The following is a 19,881-nucleotide window of genomic DNA, read 5'->3' as shown; positions in this document are numbered from 1 at the left end:
GGGTAGAGTAGAAGATGGCTTGTTCTGCGTTTGTTCTCTGTAAGGGGAATATTCAAAAAGGAAAGATGAGTTACTGCTTTACTAAAATGTTTGCATTATTCATACGTCCCTTCAAACTCTCTTTAACTTACTCTGACTTAACACCATGCTGTTCTTCACCTTCACTTCACTAATATGAATCAAATTAAAACAAAAGACAAGAAAATGGCAAAGCAAACTTAAATATAAAACATCATGAACATTCTTTCTTTGATAATTCTCAAAGTCTCTATTTCTTTTTCTAAAGTCTTGGTAATTGTTCTTATCCTTGGAATCTCTTTGGAATTGGAAGTTCGAATTCTTTCCAGGTAAGTCTCTAACTCAAATACTCTCTGGATGCTTGCTTGCGTGGGGCGCCAATAATCCAAACAAGAAGGAAAAACGGTAACTTAGCTTTAAGTCTTGTCTTCTTTCTTCCAGGTGCTGTGCGCGATGAAAGAAGACCTTCGAGAAGACAGCAGACCTTCAAGATGAAAGCTGTCCTATCTGGAATGCAGGCCGTCGTCGAGGGAGTCAAGGAACATCCTCCGGTGATCAACGAAGACAGAAGGCAAAGCGTCAGTTTGCGCTGGGTGTGGCCTTTTATAGAGGAACCACACCCAGCCACACCCAAGGAAGGTTGACGCATCGCGCGCCAAATCCATGCGTGCCGTTTTCCAGCGTGCGCGCTGAAAACGGCATCTCCATTCTTCGCTCTCTGTTCCTTCTGCGAGCCTCCTCTTACCCAGAACACGAGTTTCAAACCCTTCCTGCAACGATACCTACCATTCCCTGGCAATAACGTTTCTCTATGTGTGTTAGACTCACAACACAAAACTCGGGCCATGAATCCAACAACCCTTGGCAAAAACAAATAACATTATAGTTAAACACATGAATGAAAGAAAAGACCTGAATCAAAGTATAATCAGATCCTCTTGCACAATCACACATTAACATACTGGCGTGCTGGCTGCACGGGACAGGGGTGGGTTTCAAGAATGGGAAGTCTACATCTGCATGTATGTGCAGCTACGTCTGCATGTATTTGCATTATGTGCATGTATGTGCAGATGAGGGGTGGAATCATGACATCACCTCAGTACCCAACAAACCCCTTACCGAGCTAGCTACAGTGTCTCATTGGTCATAACAAACTCCCAATGTTTAGACAAACCAGAACATGAACTTACAATACCTCAGGTTACGTGGAACACATGAGCACTCTTTCGTTTATACAATCATTTCAAACCAGAACGTGGAGTAAATGAGGACACGTGCACATTTGAAATATTTATTTACTAATGCCGTTTTCTCAGACACAGTATCTTAGATAATACAAGGAAACATATTATCAGAAGCAAAGTTATCAGCATAGTTACTAGTCCATAGAAAGCAAATGGTGACGGCATGTTAACATGCTGTAATGAATAAGGGTTTAACAACACCTATTTCTCACCTTCCCTAACTCGCATATTATATTAATAGCTAAGAAGGTCTCTTTGGGTTTTAGCAGGGCGGGCCCATACCTCAAGATCCTAGAATGAAGAGATCACATCAGCATACACCAGCTCTCACTGCATGCGAACAGCATCAAGTGTGTGTGCGTGCTCTAAGCAAAGCAATATAAAACCCCCCTAAAGCCAGGATTTGGCAGGAGCTGCACTTATGTTATGTCTATGAGGGTGCGGAGATCAGACTTCACAACAATTGTGTCGCGTTATCTTCTAGGCTTCAGCACTCACTGTACAGACATAGTTTACTAAGCAAAGCTGATATCAGAGCAATAACATTTTATTCTCATGTAAATCACAATGCTCTTGTAGGTTGAAAGCTAAATCAACAAGTAAGTGTCGTGTGCAGAAGCAGCAAAAGGAAAAATGGCGTTTAAACATTTAATAGGCTCACGCTAACTTAACACAATATATAGATAAGCAGTAACTATATGACACCCCCCCATGATCCGAGCACGGATAAGATAAGATAAGATAAGATAAGGCCTCTTCATGAAAACAGAGTTCAAGAACGATGAGCAATGTTATAATTCAAAAAGTGATGGGAAAAAATTCCATGAACCAATTCAAAATTGTCAATAGGTGTGGGAGGTGAAAAAATGGAAAGAAAAAGGTGTCATGATCAGAAATCAAGAAAGTTTTTATGGTAGGACCGAGTATGCAAAATATGCAGCAACAGCCTCCAACATGAAATCACCGTCTTCATCCGAAAACAGTTCAGCCATCCAATTCAAAAGAGGAAAAGAACATACGTGTTCTCCTAGTACCGGAGCCTCTATTACCATCAGAGGACAACTCGGTGGGTCTTCAAGAAAGCTCAGTGCCAAGAAATCTTGCGCTGCTGTAAGAATGTTCCAAGGACCCATTAGTCCATGCATCGCTGCTAAGGCCATAATCCTTTCGCCAGTACAAACCAACTCGTGAGTAACGATGGGACTCATCAGCTGATTAAAGTCGACGTCAGGAGAAACCGGTCCGCAGAGACACAAATCAATGGCCCAGTCAAAATCACAGCTTAGGCAATGAAACACAGGCTGGACACAGGTGAAGTAGGAGAATCGAAACGATAATCCATATGCCGTGCTTAAAATCGCAAGCGGCAGCGTGCCATAATATTCAAGCATCCGGTTGCGAAACAGCGCCAGAAGGGGCTGGGCGGCTCCTTCCACATGTGGGGCATCCATATTTAAGGAAGCAAACTAGAACGCCTGCCGCTAGTGCCAGTAAAACCGGGAATCCACCAAACAAACTCGAAAAAATGCAATGGAAGAAAGCAGGGATGACTCCAAATATTTTTTCAAATGAAGTTACAAGACCACTGCTAACAGTTTAAAAAAATGCGCCAGCGCAGTTGTGGAGGACGCGTTAAAGATTGAATGAACCATCTCGCTGAAATGCAACGGTAAATCAGTATTTAAAAGGGCCTGAACCTCAGTCCGGGTGTTAGCTATGTGAAGCACAAAAGTTTCCCGAGCCGAACTCAAGGCCACTTCTTTCTGGGACAATAGAGCCCTTATTCTGCTCATGCCGTTGAACTCTGCTGTCAAGGTTGGGATGCGTGGCCAGATGGAAACATCCCTATTTTCATGTGTGGGTGGGTACAGAACATTTCTGCAGCAAATTACACGCTCCGTTACGGTTACCACATAAGCAACACCTCTAATTAACCCGCAATAATCTTCATTATTTAAAAGTAAATAACTTCCGTTTCCCAGCAAGGTAAAGGTCGGGGTGATTGCAGGAACTGGAGTCCCTTTTAAAACACAGGCTAAATTCGGCCGGTCATGGTTACAAGAACCGTACAATTGTATGTGCCTACACATCAGCGAGTGATCTGGTGTTTCTGTACACTCCTCCCCATTCAGATAAACCTCCTGACCGTCTTACAAACATCTATAAGTGAAAGGAAGGGACCAGACTTCATGGAGAAACGCACTACCTAAGGGCTCATAGCGACCTATGGCAACATATCTCATACAATTTGTAAACTTATACAAAGCAAAAGGTAATGTTATCAAACCGTGGATAAGCCACGTTGCAGAGCTGGCCTCTGCCACAGAAAAAGGCAAGGACTCCAATCTCTCAATATGTAACATAGAAAATGAAGCATCTCACATGGAAAGCAAGCGCTGCTTGTCAGTCAAATTAAAGGGGGCAAAGAGAGAAGAAACATTCATGTAGGTCCATGGCACCTTGCCAGATTTAAGTGTTTGAAGGGTCCATGCAAACTGCATGATAGAACGCAATTGATTTTGACCATGGTACAACACAGACACTTCATCATGCACAATATCTACCACAGAAGACACAATATTATCTAAAGTGTAAATGCGGGTAGAAAGCATGTTAATACTATTATCTACCACAGCAAGCACTTTTTCTAGATTGGCTTGATCTATAGCCCTAAGGCGTGTCGCTGCCTCAATCTGTGATGTCTTCCAGATTTCATTGTAAACAGCATATATCCAACTTTTTGATCTACCACTAGCCGGGCCTTTTATGAAATCATTTAAATCTACATCATCATTCAGTTTTGCAAGATGTAATTTATCTGCAGACAATTTAGAATGCTTCAGCCAATTTTGACACAATTTGCCCACAGAGTAAGTTGTGACAGAATGTTCAGTTTCAAAACGTGGATCAGGTCTGACCTGTGTAAAGCCATCAGATAAACCCAGAAAACGGTGCTGGCATGAATCAGCACTTTTGTGCCACATCAGCCAACCTTTCGGATCCATACTGGATATGTTAAAGTAAGCATTCAGTAATAGAGTCTGCAAGTCCCTAATCGAAAACTGAGTATAATTACTCCAGCCAGAATATTCTTCAAACTCAGGGATGGTTGGAGTATTCAATTTTTTAGAAGTAGCCAATCCAAAGCAAGTTGTCTGTGAAATAGAGGAATTCAAAAACAACATATGATTCGGGATGAGACAAGCACGGTGCAAAGCCTCAGTGCCTTGTACCTGCCAACCTTTAGAACACCAAACTGATTTTAGGTCAACAGTTTCCTTCCACAATTCATAGCCGCCAACAGCCAGCTGATCAAGAAAGGACTTCGAGTACAATAATTTGGTATCGGTAAGTCTAACCTTGGACATAGGCTTCTGGGTCATTTTGAAATAAAAGGACTCGGGATTAGACTGATTGAAGTCAGTAAAATAAGTGTACTTTTTCAAAAAAGTACTTGAACTGCCGTGTTTAGGAGCTGGGCAATGCTCCCATTGTGTATAATTTACAGTATTCCTTCTGGATGTTGTTTTATGCAAGAAGTGATTGCCAAAATGTTGAAAACAAAATAAATCACCATAATTAGCAGATTCTAAGTACAAATCTTCAGCATCAAAGGCAGCATAGTATTTCAAATCAGAAAACAAAGACTCTACGGCCTGAACATCCCAATCATCAGAACGTATGTTTTGTTTCACTACATCCCCCATGTTAACTCTAAGCACATTAGGGACATTAACAACCTCGGTAGGGCCATGAATTTGAAATCTAACAGCATCCCACACTATTCCATCAAGGACAGGCCAAGCAGTGATGTTAACAAATGTCAAGTCTCTTTTCAATCTGTGTGCAGAATGCGATGAAGAAAGGGGGGCCAAAGTTCCATTTAGATGTCGAATACATGTTCTTTCCTCGACATAGTGTCCATTCATAATTCGGAAAAAATAAAACACAAACCCAATTGACATAAAAAGGTACATTGAAAGAAGCACCAGCCAAATATATGTCCAAGGGGGAATCAAAAAATGTTTTTTTAAATAAGGTGGCATAAACTGCAAAACGTGAGGGTCTTTTCGAAGCATTGGAAACAGTGTCAAAAGAAAATCTGGATTCTGTGGCCAAACGTGTTTGCAGGTCAGGCATGGACAAGTCAGTGGGGTAAGTATAGTCTATTTCATCATGGTCTGTACCGGGCAAAGTACTTAATAAAGGACTGGAAATTGCAGGTAATTCGATGGCCACTTCAGTTTCTTGATTAGAAGCAGTGGGCAAAACTGAATTTCTCACAATGGAATGACAGGAAAACGCCGGTGTCATGCTAAGAAGAATCGGCCACTCTGTGTATCTTGACATTGTCAATTGAGATAAACCTGTTTTCCTTACAACCAGGAAGTGGAGGTAAAATGACTGCTCTTGTGCCCTTCACTCCAAGCACTGGAACCGGAGCTCGATAGGATGGACCAAATTCTTTCTTGTTATCGATCTTCTCTCGAACCAGTTCTCCAACTTGGGGTAGCCAGCCGACTACCGGGATCTGCAACGCAACATCCGATGTGGAGGGCAAATGTTCCTTCGCAAGACTGTCTCTGGTCTTTTGTAGATCCTGTAAAACATTGCAATGTTCATCTACGTCAAAGGTTGTGGCGCGAGCCACGCAGTCTAGACCGTCAAGGTCAGGGACGTACATCTTGATGCCAAAGAGCATTTCGTATGGGGTCCGCCCACCCAGAGACCTTCTAGGGAGATTATTAAGAGCACGCTTCACGCCATTGAGGTGGGCCAGCCAGTTTCTGCCAGTGCCTATAACTCGAGCTGTCAAAGATTGCTTTAAATCACGGTTCATTCGCTCTACTACACTATTACCCTCAGGTCTGTAGGGAGACGAAAACTTGACTTGGACCCCCAACGAATTCATGGCATCCTTATACGCCTTAGAGGCGAAAGCCGGACCCTGATCCGAATGGAAGGTACCACAGGCAAAAATCCCTACAAAGGTACACAAATCTCTAATGACAGTCCGTGAATCAGCGCTGCGATGGGGCCAGACCCACACAAAGCGTGTGCATGAATCAACTGCTACTAAGATGTACTTATACGCAGTATCAGAGGAAAAAGGACCGCAGTGATCTAAATAAACACAACCCTGTGTCTGTGGCGGACGCTCAGCAGTCGAAGGTTTAATCTGCTGGCAAATGTCACAAAGAAGGACATAACCACGCGTCTGTTTGTACAGTTCCCGCCACCAGAAACGTTGTTGTAATTGAGTTACAGTGGCCGAGACGCCCGCATGCGCAGACGCCACACCTTCATGTGCCGCTGTAATCAAGTCAGCCCTGCGATCCGAGTTGGGAATCAAACGTTCTCCAACATCAGGAATTTTCACAAAAGGAACCTTTTCGGGACTTAAGTGGTATGTGTACTTCGAAGGGAACCCCGTAGGATGTTTACCTCCCTTCTCAGTGGCAGCAACAGCCGCCAAGATGTCACTATCAATCTTACTTTTGGACCGTGTAACTGCTGCAACTAAGTATGTAGACACCGCTGATTTCGCCGCTTCATCAACAAGCGAGTTACCGACAGCGTGGACTCCAACACGCTGATGGCCGAGAGTATGAATTACAAAAACGAGCGGCAACGTAGCCTTAAGCTCCGCCACTCGAACCCAGATCATTTTGTGTTTTATTGTGCTACCCTTGGAATCACGAAAATCATTCTGAATCCAAAAGAACAAGTTTTCATTGTAAGACTGGACACAGTAGTAAGAATCACTCACAATAAGAGTACTTACACTAGGATCAGCGTACTCCAACGCTAGTAAGAGAGCACGAAGCTCTGCCAATTGTGCGGTGCAGTCCCCTAAAGGCTGCGTGTGTACTGCCTTGGACTGGAACTCATCGTTCACCATGGCACCGACCACAATGGCGCATGCGGAAATGTAGGCGTGTTTAGAGCCATGCGCAACCTGCGCCGAACCATCAGTGTAAATGATGCAATGGAAGTCCTCCAAAGGCCGCATAGCTAGAGGAGCAGGATGAACAAATTCATACTGCAAGTACTCTTGCGACCGCAATGAGGCGTCAAAAATAAACGTGACATCAGTGGACGTCAAGGAAGCAGCCCATTGAATCCACCGAGGGTGCAAAGCTTTAGAATTCGGTACACTTGCTGTCGTGACTGCCTCCAAATGAGGACAGGGTGTAACAACCAACATGCGTTTCCCCTGTGACAGAGCTCGTTCCTTCAGAATCGCCATCTGCACAGCTGTCAAAACCTTTTCCACAGTGGGAAACCGCATCTCAGCCGAAGTGTACAAGTGTGACTTGTAAGCAATAGGAACTGTGTCTCCTTCATTAAAAGTGAGGTACGTGAAACCCACTGTCCCTGGAATTATTCTTATCACCAGGTTGGTGTTTATCACGAGTCAGTAAAAATTTAGAAGCGAGCAGATCAGCCTGCAAAGATTGCAAGACGGCCGAGTGCTCAGGCAGCCAGCATGATTTTGAAAAAGTTGGTTGTATCAAAGCATACAAAGGCTTGATACGCTGGGCATATTCCGGAATGTAAGTTCTCCCGAAATTTAAAAAGCCCAGTAAAGACTGTAATTTTTTCAGTGTTGTAGGAGCACGCAACTGTGCGCATTTCTCCAAGAAGTGAGGAGCCAAACCTCTACCTTCATTGTTGAGCTCATAGCCCAGAAACAACACCGTGTACTCAGCAATGTTCGATTTTGCAAAGTTAAATTTGTAACCCATGTCTGCAAAGGTACAAATTATCGAATTTACACGACATAGATGCTCCCAAATTTCGTCGTCCGTGAGATATATGTCATCCACATACGACCAAGCATCCTGGTCGATTCTCTACAAAAGAGAGACTATGCGGGCGGTAAAAATACCAGGACTATTCTTATAGCCCATTGGGAGACGCCGGAATTGTTTTTGGACCCCAGCGCATGTAAAACTGGTCCATTGGGAGCTAAAGCTATCCAATCTGTGGGCATAGAAACCATTGGATATGTCAAGCGTTGTTTTAAAACGCTTACGCACTAGACTATCCACTAGGGCAGAGCCGTGAGTATTCTGTACTGCACAGTTACGGCAATGCGAGTTCAAATGCCGGTAATCCAATACCAAACGATACGATCCGTCAGGCTTGGTCACAGTAAAAAGAGGATTATTCATCGATGACACACAAGTTTCAATAACTCCCTGATACTCCAATTGTTCAAGGATTTCTGCGACGGAAGCCTTGGCTTCACGTCGAATGGGATATTGAGGTTGAGGCTGCGGCTGAGACCGCAAGGGAATTTCGTGGCAAGGGGACAATTTATCCCAACCACATTGGTTACGGTACAGAGCCGGTGTGAGAGCCCGAGCCCACTCTTCTGCAAAATGCTGCGCATGCTCTTTCGAGACAGTGTTCGCGAAACTGGGGAGGATTACCTCCTCCCCTCGCGGCGCCGCGAGCACAAAAGGTGGGGGCCAGTCAGCCTCCGAAAGCAAAATATCATACGTAGATGAAAGATTTTCCCAAAAGACCCCTTTGATGGTACGTTGTATGTATGTCACCTTCAATTAACAGGACAATTTCATAAAGTCTTTCAGGGGGAGCAAGTCTTGTATCGGCTGTTTCTATTACAACGTAGACATCAGTCGCTGTCACCCTCAGTAGTGGACGCAGCGCCTCTCTCACTATGGTAATCTCCGCCGCGCTGTCCAGCAAGGTCAGAGCCCACGTCAGATTCCGAAGCCGCGTTCTCACTATCTGTGGCATATCGATGAGCTGTTAAGGCTGCGACTTTCTTTTTCGCAAACTGCGTTCTCTTTGGCGTAGAATCCTCCTGCTTCCCTGCGCCGTCTGTCTGGCGGGGCTGGCCACGTCCTTGTTGACCACCACGTCCCCTTCCGCCTCCTCCTCCACCGGTCTTCGGGGCCGATGAATCCTGAAAGGAACGAGGAGAGCGTTGATCAGAAACCTGAAATCGATCAGGTGATTTAATCATCGCGCGATCGCGCAAGTCATAAACTATCTCTGTCGGCGCAGAAACTTGAGGCGCAGGATAAGAATCCTGAGTCTGCTGTTGTTTCTTCCCCTGTTTCTGTTTTTAGGCCAATTTTGTTTTTTGGACTTTGGCTGGACATCTGCCTCAGCAGACTGCCCTTGTGGTTGTTTTTTCTCCTTGATAGCAAAATACTTCAGACCTTTACTTGTGCGACCTATAGTTTTATATGCGGCCACAACAATCTTCGCTAACTGTCGGGGTTTTTCGGCATCGGGTAGAGCAGCCAAAGCATTCGACACCTGAAGGGTTCACCGCATCTCCCTTTATATTGGAGAGTATGAGATCGCTAACAATCTCAAAAGAACCACACAGGCGCATATCCAATTCAACCGCTGCTTCCGGTCCGCGATCATCCTGAACACGTTTAACGATCGTAGGCAGTACGGACATAGATGGGGTGCCGAAACACCTCGCATAAACAGCCGCAAAAGTTTTCCCCCCAACTTTCACAGTCAACGAGTTCAGGAGTTAAATCCTTAGGCAAAGTAATCGTCAACATTCTATGTTTATCAGCAGGAGTAGAATTCGGAAACACAGCCTCCAGTTGGTCAAATTTCTCGGCAAGCCAGAAAGGGAATTCATCTTTATCATCGGGCGCTTACCAAAAACCGAATTGACCATAACCGAATTGAGCTTTAAACCGCCATGTTCCGTTTGAACAGCCGGACCCCCCGGGGGACCACCCGGGAGATGACGACCTATGTATTGCACTAATGCACGAATCACGGCAATCGAAACAACATGTAGTCTGCGAATATCCGCTAGGGGACAAGCGCCGTGATTCGGGTGCGGGGTGAATCCACCCAATGCAGGCCAATTTGTGCCTGGAATGGACAAAGGACCCAACCTCGCAGCGGACAAAGAGTGGGGTAGGGCGCCATCAAACCAAACGCGATGCTGCCAATGATCAATAGGTATTTCCAGTGCCCTGTACGGTGTATATTCAGCCGGTACAGGTGAGGGTGTGTAGGTGTGGAACACACCAGAATTTGCGTCTATTGTCGGAAACGTTACCCACGAATAAAACAGTTCGAAAGGGTACGCCGGATCTGCACACACCACTAAAATCACAGCTAAGCCATCCACAGGGACCTGGAAAGTCTGTAAATGGTTGCGCACCGCAATGCGACTATGCTGCGGGATGTTCACAGCCTGCGCCATGATTACACCGGAACTACTGAAAAACAAAGGTAACTTTGTAGCACAACTGGGTAGTAATTCAAAGAAACCGTTCCAGATAGATTCAAGCTTGAAAAGACCTATTTCAAAAATAGGTAGGTTTTTCCGACACCACCGTTTTCCGGAAACAACAGTGAAGGGGTTAAGGTTTGAATGATATACTACTCGAGTGTCATGATATAAGACCACCAACGTATGGGCGCCATGTAGCAGGGTTTCTGTTCTCCCACAGAACTGTGCACAGAGGATTGGAACCTCGGCGAATTAGGGTGACCCAAAACTCACCCCTTACCTAGCTAGCTACAGTGTCTCATTGGTCATAACAAACTCCCAATGTTTAGACAAACCAGAACATGAACTTACAATACCTCAGGTTACGTGGAACACATGAGCACTCTTTCGTTATACAATCATTTCAAACCAGAACGTGGAGTAAATAAGGACACGTGCACATTTGAAATATTTATTTACTAATGCCGTTTTCTCAGACGCAGTATCTTAGATAATACAAGGAAACATATTATCAGAAGCAAAGTTATCAGCATAGTTACTAGTCCATAGAAAGCAAATGGTGACAGCATGTTAACATGCTGTAATGAATAAGGGTTTAACAACACCTATTTCTCACCTTCCCTAACTCGCATATTATATTAATAGCTAAGAAGGTCTCTTTGGGTTTTAGCAGGGCGGGCCCATACCTCAAGATCCTAGAATGAAGAGATCACATCAGCATACACCAGCTCTCTCTGCATGCGAACAGCATGAAGTGTGTGTGCGTGCTCTAAGCAAAGCAATATAAAACCCGCCTAAAGCCAGGATTTGGCAGGAGCTGCACTTATGTTATGTCTATGAGGGTGCGGAGATCAGACTTCACAACAATTGTGTCGAGTTATCTTCTAGGCTTCAGCACTCACTGTACAGACATAGTTTACTAAGCAAAGCTGATATCAGAGCAATAACATATTATTCTCATGTAAATCACAACGCTCTTGTAGGTTGAAAGCTAAATCAACAAGTAAGTGTCGTGTGCAGAAGCAGCAAAAGGAAAAATGGCGTTTAAATATTTAATAGGCTCACGCTAACTTAACACAATATATAGATAAGCAGTAACTATATGACAGCACCACTTACTTTAGATATAGGTTCACTATATCTAATTGTCATTATACTTAAGACTTATATGTCACCCCTATAGCAGGCCTTATCAATCCTGAAGGCAGGGTACTGGGTTTCATGTGAGAGGGTGCTAATGGGTGAGCAGAGCCCCTCTGCAGCCTTTGCAGACAATTCTCCCGGGTTGTCTGTGACTCAGCTGGACATATAGGTAGAGGTGCATTATAACCTTGCTGTAAATGCTATCAGAAACGGCTGCATAGAAACATATTGTGTTTGGTATCAAACACCTTGGAATCATACCTCCCACACCGGTAACTGATGTGGGATGTGTGATTCCACCCTTCTGAAGTGAGCTTCGTGGGGTCACCGGTCTACCAGGTGCCAGCCTTCTCGACCCGGACAGCACAAAACGAATGCTGCCAGCCAGAGACACATTTCTTCCCTCTTGCTGCTGAGCCACGCTCGAGCAGAGGAAGGCAGCACAATAGGCATCACAGGGGTTTAGTGTAATGTGGCTGGGTGGGTGCACTCTGAGAGTGCCTGAAAGTCTGCACTGGGGCACATTTGGTGTCCCTGTGCAAAGTCAGCTCAAACCAGTTCTGGGAGACATTGGCTTCTGCTCTGGCACAAAACTGGACAAAGGACATGGGTGTAGCCACCCCTCTGTCTTGCCCCTCCCCTAGGAGGTTCCCTGAATCTGTCCAACCCTCTCCCATGGGTATAAGATGGGTTACCTGGCTACAGGACATTAGGTTTTATGTGGACAAGATTCTATAAGAAGAAACCACAGACCTTCGACCGTCTGGACACCGTGAACTTCCCTGGACCTCAACTGGGCTTGACTTTGTTCCCCTTTCCGTCTGAAGCTGAGTTGGTGCGGTGACTCCATACAGACTCCGTGCAGGACCTGTGGAGCACTTAAGACAACAGAAGAATATCCCTTGGAGTGAAGGAGTCACTCCCCTGCTTCGCAGGCAACTAGAGCACAACTGAATGGTGGCTGCTCCTGAGCTCCTATGGACTCAAAAGATTTAAGCAACACAGGAGGTGGGTTCCTGAAGGTTCCTGAGGTCGAACTGCCCTCTCACTGAGTTTGAGGCCAGCATCCCTTGTGGGGGCTGCATAACTCAAACTCCTGTGCACCCTGTCCAATTGCAAGTGCATATGATTGTTGGTGATTTCTGAGCTTTTGCATTGGACTCCATGTAGTCCTGACCCTGAGCAGTATTTGCACCAAAAAACTCCGGCCTCCTCGCTCCGTGGGCTGGTGCTTTGCAATTTTGCTCGAGGTCCAATCGCAACTCCTGGTCCTTTGGCCTGTGGATCCCCTTGAGGGTCATCTTAATTGTTCTTGGGCTTTCCTGACTGCTCCAGGTGTGCCCTGACTCTTCATTGATTGGAGAGTCCCCTGGACCTTGCTGGTCCACACCGTAACCTGTTTGTCCTTCTACCGTGTGTTGCTGCTGCCAAGGTTTGTTGGTGCTCCCGACCCCTCAGCACTTGACATCCTTCTGAAGGACAGCTCACCTTCGGCTCCTGGATGTCCTCGACACCTCCAGGACTTCGTGGCTGCAGGGACCTCGTGGCTGCAGAGTCAAGCATCTCCTCTTCATACTTGAAGCACCTGACATTGGTGGGCATTCATCTACCGAGCCCCTGGTCACTCTGTAGTGATCCAGACTCTGTCCCCTCTGCTTTCAGGTTCCTTCCATCCAGAATTCAGACTTAGATTGCACCGGACCCTTTTCACCTTCCATAGAGAATGACGAGAGTTTCTGACGCCACTTCAGTCCTATGCACCCGGCTTCCCTGGGATAGGTAACTCAGATACTACGGTATCAACGGGTGGGGTGGCTCTTTAAACTCTTAAGTTCCAAAGGGTTTGCTCGAAGTCCTCCTAGAAGGGTACTTAAACTTTACCTTTGCAACCACGACTTACCCATAGAGTTGTACTGAGCACGCTGCATGTTTCCTCACTGCACCCGTCCTCCGTGGGTTCCCTGTGTTGTCACCTTGGGTGGTTCCTTGTGTCCAAGTGATTCTACCTGCACTAGGCACTGTGTCTAGTCAAGTCATATTTGTTATACCGCTATTTTAGTATATGGTTCGATCTCCCCTTGGGATCTCCCCTTGGAGCCCCTATGCATTGTGCTACTTACAACTGTTCTATTGATCCAGTATTGTCTGATTTGTGTTCTATCCTCGTGTAGAGGATAGTAGAGAGTGTTATATAAATAAATACATCTTTTTATGTAACTCCTTTGTGGTTCTCCTTCATTTGGTCATTCAGGAGGTGATATTCTGGTAAAGAAAAGCTGCTTTAAATTCCTTCATGATTAAGCCTGAAGGCTGCTCTCCATAGCTACCACTAGGATAGCTTCCATAAAGGTTATCTTTGACCTCATACATCATAAGGGATGTGTGGATTGGTACAGGGTGCCCACTTTAATTAGTAGACGTCATATACCAAGCCACCTTCTCACATTGGTGTGTAGTGATTGGAATTTAAGCTTGCTATTGTTTTACCAGATAAATCTCATTGAGTGAATAACTGAAAACCACTAAAAGTACTAGGCACATATAATACTTCAAGATTTGAATAAGTAACTTCTACTGAACTTGGAGTTGGGTAGGTCAAGGGTCTAGCACACCCTTTTGTTGTATGGCGTTTTAGATTTCAAATGGATTTTCCCGATTCATGCCCTTATATAGGTACAATTCATGTTGCCCTTATTCAGGCATAGAAATCAAGCCCTTATTTAGGCATAGCCCATGCAACCTAAATACAGGCATGGCTACTTCCATCCATTCACCAAACGTCACAACGATTTCTTGGAAAACCAGCTTAAGCCGTTAGGGACTTCCCCTTGCTTGAATATTGATTTCTCCAAGAACTCAGTTAGTTTTATAGTGAACAGCTATTCCTTAGGGGTTCATTCAGGACGTACATATGCACGACTTTGGCATTCCTAAACACTTTCAAGGTATAAATATACCTTCACTTGCTATGGCAAAGCACGGTGGTTCGGAGCAGTTCGACGACCTACTTGCCCGACTCAGCTTGCTACAGCAAGTGCCGAAGGAAGCGGACTCTCCAGCTGACGCACTGATCAAAAAGCTGTCCTCCTCTGCTGAGAAATACAGCTCCAGTGTTTCTGACTCCCCTTGCGGGGTGCTGGGAAATCGAGTCCCGAGACAGAGATACCAGACCTCCTTCATTCTAAGGTATGGAGCTGATTAGAACCTAGAGAAACCTTTGGAAGATTCTTGGCAAAAACTAAACCTATGCTAAAGACCATACTTACTTCTTCCCTCGTACTAGACCTAGGTTAGGTACATTGGGGTAGGCGTATTTTAGAAGCACCAGTTGAGTATTTTAGCCTGTATTATTTATGTATGTATTTTTTTATGGCTTAGAAACCATACAATGCTATTACAGTATTATTTTATAATACTATTCTCTCTGCATGCATTATACTTTGCATTCTGTCTAACGATTGTAGCCGTTAACCTCTCTTGCATGAGAAAGAAGACTGTTCAATAAACCTTTTATTGAAAACGCTCGTCTCACTATTTCTCTGCAAACTCTGTAGAAACGAAGAATGCATGATTGGCTTACTGAAATACTTATCTATTGTTTTCACAACTCTGAAGATAGTTATTCCTGTCCTAGGGAAACAAAGTTGTCAAGTTTATGCGGTTGTCAGAAACTAATCGCTTCTTGTGAATTCGAGAAAGTTTCTAGTGACCTCTGAGCTAGCTGGCACTCACAGTTAGGTTTAGTATATTCAATAGAGACCTACTGACCTAAGTCCCACGTCATTTCTATTGGATATATTATTCCAATGCGCAGAGCCTATTGGAAATTTAGGAACTACACTACATGTAGCCCAATGTTTGGTATGACACTAATTTAACACTAGATACTAAAGTAACTCAGTCATGTTTTCCTCAGAGACCCCTTTTTCCATAGTACTCCAATAGACGACTGGAGTGGGTAAAAGGATAGTATCCGCCATAGTTGAGTAGGACAAAAATCCTATGTATTAGTTTTTGGTTTGTTCAACGTTGAAGGATACAGTGTTCCAAAATATTGTGCGCCTTATCTTTTTTTCCTTAAATCTTGCTCTGCAAACTTTCAGTCAACAAAATGACAGATAGCGACACAGAGAACAGTGGTGCTGCAGTTAATCCAGCAGCTTTTAATGTAACAGGTTTACAAGAAACCGACGAGGATGCTATAATAATTCCTCCAAATTTAAGGAAAGCCATCAGTATAAAACTTATAAAAAATGGCATGTCAGCAAGAGGTGGTAGGGTAGTTTTTGTGATAGAGGCACATGAATATCATCAGACAGAGGTATTCTACTCATGGATAATCTTCCCTGACGCAAATCCAGTAACACATGTGTTTCACTTCTACAAAGCAGATGAACCACCAACGGAATGCATTCCTTTCAAGGATATTGAAATTTCACTAACATACCAAGAGCATGCGCTCTGGTTTAAAGGCGCCCTAAAACATATAAATCACATTACCAGGCTCGGTCCACTAGGTAGACCAGGACCAACATGGCTAGCTTTAGCTAACTACAGACCTGACCTAGACATTGAATTAATGTTGGATAAACAATTACTTAGTAATATACAAAATGTTATAAAATTACACAGTTAAAGGTCTTTATAAAAAACACTCCTACTCCTATTAAAAAGAAGTGGGAGAACACTAAACAAACTTCTAAAGAGAAGAGTTCTCAATCCAGAGGTAGGTCTCCTCAAAAGGAGCCCTCTGAAAGGAGGTATAACCTCAGGAATAGAGATAATTTGAGAAAACCTGATTGATATCAAGATACTCATTCACGTTCCTCTTGTACCTTTCAGACTTTGTCACAGAAATCCGAAAAAAGAGATCGGTCAGAAAACAAGGAAGAACGCGTGTAGTCCAAAGACAATCAACACGTTCAGAAGAACAAGAAACCTCAATTCACCAAAAAGAAGGTAGCAGGGCTAAAAATCAGACATGCCGAGGACCTTCAGGATACAACTCAAGAATGGGGAATGGGCTCAGACAATGTTGGACAGCGCAGCAGAAGTCACCATAGCTCGCAAGAACTTGAAGGATCATCTGGAGACAGTGGACTTGAATGAATTCATTCAAGTTTGAACTGCAGATACCAGGGTTAGTTGTCCACATAAGTTATATGAAATAACACTTCGGATGGAGGGGGGCTTACCAAGAAAGATAAGAGAACTCTTTTGGGAGCGACTCTCTAAGGGTTATGACATTCATCTAGCTGAACAAGACTGGCCACCACAATTTGTCAGGGAGTGCCCACATGGCAAAGACATCATTATGCCAGCCTTCTCCAACCATATTCTAATTCATTTAAAATATACCTATGCCAGGAAATGGGCAGTAGCCCAGGCCCCTGCATTATATAAAAATCATGTAGGATGGGATGAGGATTCTCCTCACCATAAAATCCAGTTAAAAAATCAACCAACTGAACAAAGGCAGTACCTAGTTAAGCAAGAAGCAAAAAAACAGGACAGGGAGATATTAGATCAACTTGAATACCAGGGGGTGATTGAAACATGCACCTCGTCCATGAACAATCCTTTGCTCCCTGTCTCCAAACCGGACAATACATATCGTCTAGTTTTGGACTACAGACATCTAAATTCATGTTGCAAAACTTTTGCAGTACAAAATGCACATAGTACAGCATTAATGAATAACGTTGCGCGTAAAAAATATAAAACCACATTAGGTATTTCTAACGGTTTCTTCTGTCAAAATATTGCACCAGAAAGTAGGTATTTGACAGCTTTCTCAATTATGGGGACACAGGATCACTTCTGTCGTCTCCCACAGGGATTCAGGAATAGTTCTGGGTTATTCACAGCAAGGGTAACAGAGTTACTACAAACTTATGATGATGAAGCATTATCATATATCGATGACATCTATCTGACAGACGATGACTTGGATAGGCACTTAAATAGGGTGAATACAATTATACTTGGATTCGCCTCTGAGGGTTACAAATTCAATTTAACAAAAATCTAGAATTGCCCATTTAAATGTCCTCTTTCTAGGATATGAACTTTCAAGTGAAGGCAAAAGCCTGGCAGCCAACTTTCTAGAGAAATGTGCGCTGCTCCAACCTCCAAAAACGCTGAAAAACTTACAGTCGATTCTAGGATTCCTAAATTTCGGAAGAACTTACATTCTAAATTACGCACAAAGGGTTAAACCTCTCTACGATTTAATCAAACCCGATTTCAAAACAGTTAATTGGACACAAAAAAACACAGAAATGTTGCGCTCATTACAAGCAGACATGTTAGCAACTAAACATTTGCTAACACGCGTAAACGAACGCAACCTAGTGCTCCGAATCATTCCAGGACAATGCGGATTCACGTACTTAACTTTTAATGAAGGTGAAAAGGTACCAATAGCTTACAATTCACATTTGTACACACAAGCAGAAATTAAATTCACTTCAACAGAAAAAATTCTGACAGCTTTTCAAACTGCAGTAGTAAAAGAGAGAGCTCTCGCACAGGGTAACCGCATTTTGGTCGTTACACCTGTACCTGCCTTAGAGGCAGTGACAAAAGAGAGCATTCCAAATGCTAAAGCTTTACATCCAAGATGGATACAATGGGTTAATTCTCTTGCTGCGACAGACGTTGAATACGTTTTTGACCCATATTTGAAGACACAAGCATTTCAACAATACGAACAAGAATGTCCTCTGCCTACTGAAATTCTGCCTCTAGAACAGTATGAATGTATAATTTATACTGACGGATCAGCTCAACCCGCTACAGAGGGTAAACAAGCCTATAGTGCGGTGTGCAGATCATTAAAGGTCATTGGTGCAATGGCAAACTCCAACCAATGGTCTCTAAAACACAATCTCTAGGAGATTGTACAGCTCAGCGAGCTGAACTACAAGCATTCAAGATGGCACTTGAGAATGCGGACCGTGAATTCCCCACACTCATAGTGTGCGATTCGTATTATTGTGTTCAATCTTACAATGAATACTTGCAAAACTGAATTCAAAACGGTTACAAAGATGCAAAAGGTGGCACAATCAAGCATAAATTGCTTTGGGAACAATTAGTTCAGTTACGACAAGGACTATAAAACACTCACGTGATATATACGCTGAGTCATCAACGTGATGGCATTCACGTTGCAGGGAATTCATTGGCTGGTGAAGCCGTTAAGGCAGCTGTGCAAACGGCTTCCGTAGCTGCAATCACTCGTTCATAAACTAATATAGACAGCGAAGTAATGCTAGCTGTCAATGCTTAAAGCAAAGACAATAGTAAAACATTACCAAAAGGATTTCCACTCAGATACTCATACATAACTGATGCAAATAATGTTCAGTTTGCTCGAATCCCTGAAGTGGGGGATAGAGGAATTCCAAACATGGAAAATAGATAAGGACTAATCTTAGCAGCACATAAAGGGCTCGCCTCTGCTCGTGCAGGTGTTTCCGCCACAGTGTCATTATTAAAACAGAGATACTGGTGGCCGCGAATGAGGAAACAGACCAGAAACTATGTTTTGGAATGTGAAATCTGCCAAAGGATGAAAGTCTCTACAGTGAAACGTCCTGCGCAGACGCCCTGTTAATTTAGATAAACCATTATCTTGCATTTAACTGGATCACTGTGGTCCCTTACAGAGGGGTGGTAACTATAAATATATCATGGTCGCAGTGGAATAGTGTTCAAGGTTTATTTGGATGTGGCCTCAACGCTCGGCTGACGCTCGAACTGTTATAAAAGATTTGTGAGTCTTTATCGGCACATACGCAGTTGGCATGCTACATTCTGACCAGGGTCCTGCGTTTAGCTCTCAAGCTTACAAGGAGGCCATGGCCAAAATGGGCGTTGCATTGTGGTACGCTAGTCCATCCCATCCTGAGGGAAACTCAGTAGTGGAGAGAAAAAAACGGGACATAAAGCAATCTATAACAGCTATAGTATTAGGCTCGGGTGACCGGTGGGTCAAACATCTAATAAGTGTCCAACTTAGTCTTAACAATCTGCCAAGAAGTTCTCTAGGGGGTATCACTCCATATGGGACCAGAATGTTAGTATCGGATCTCGATTGTCAGACTTCAGTGGTAGACCAAAAACCCTTTGATATCAAAAGACCGTTTGGCTGTTTTACAGGACTTAAATTAAATAAGAACGAAACAAAGTAACGTATTCCTGAAGCCAACAACCACT

The sequence above is a fragment of the Lissotriton helveticus genome, chromosome 7, assembly GCF_964261635.1.
Source record: "Lissotriton helveticus chromosome 7, aLisHel1.1, whole genome shotgun sequence".
Lineage (NCBI taxonomy): Eukaryota > Metazoa > Chordata > Amphibia > Caudata > Salamandridae > Lissotriton > Lissotriton helveticus.
This window is presented reverse-complemented; position numbering follows the sequence as displayed.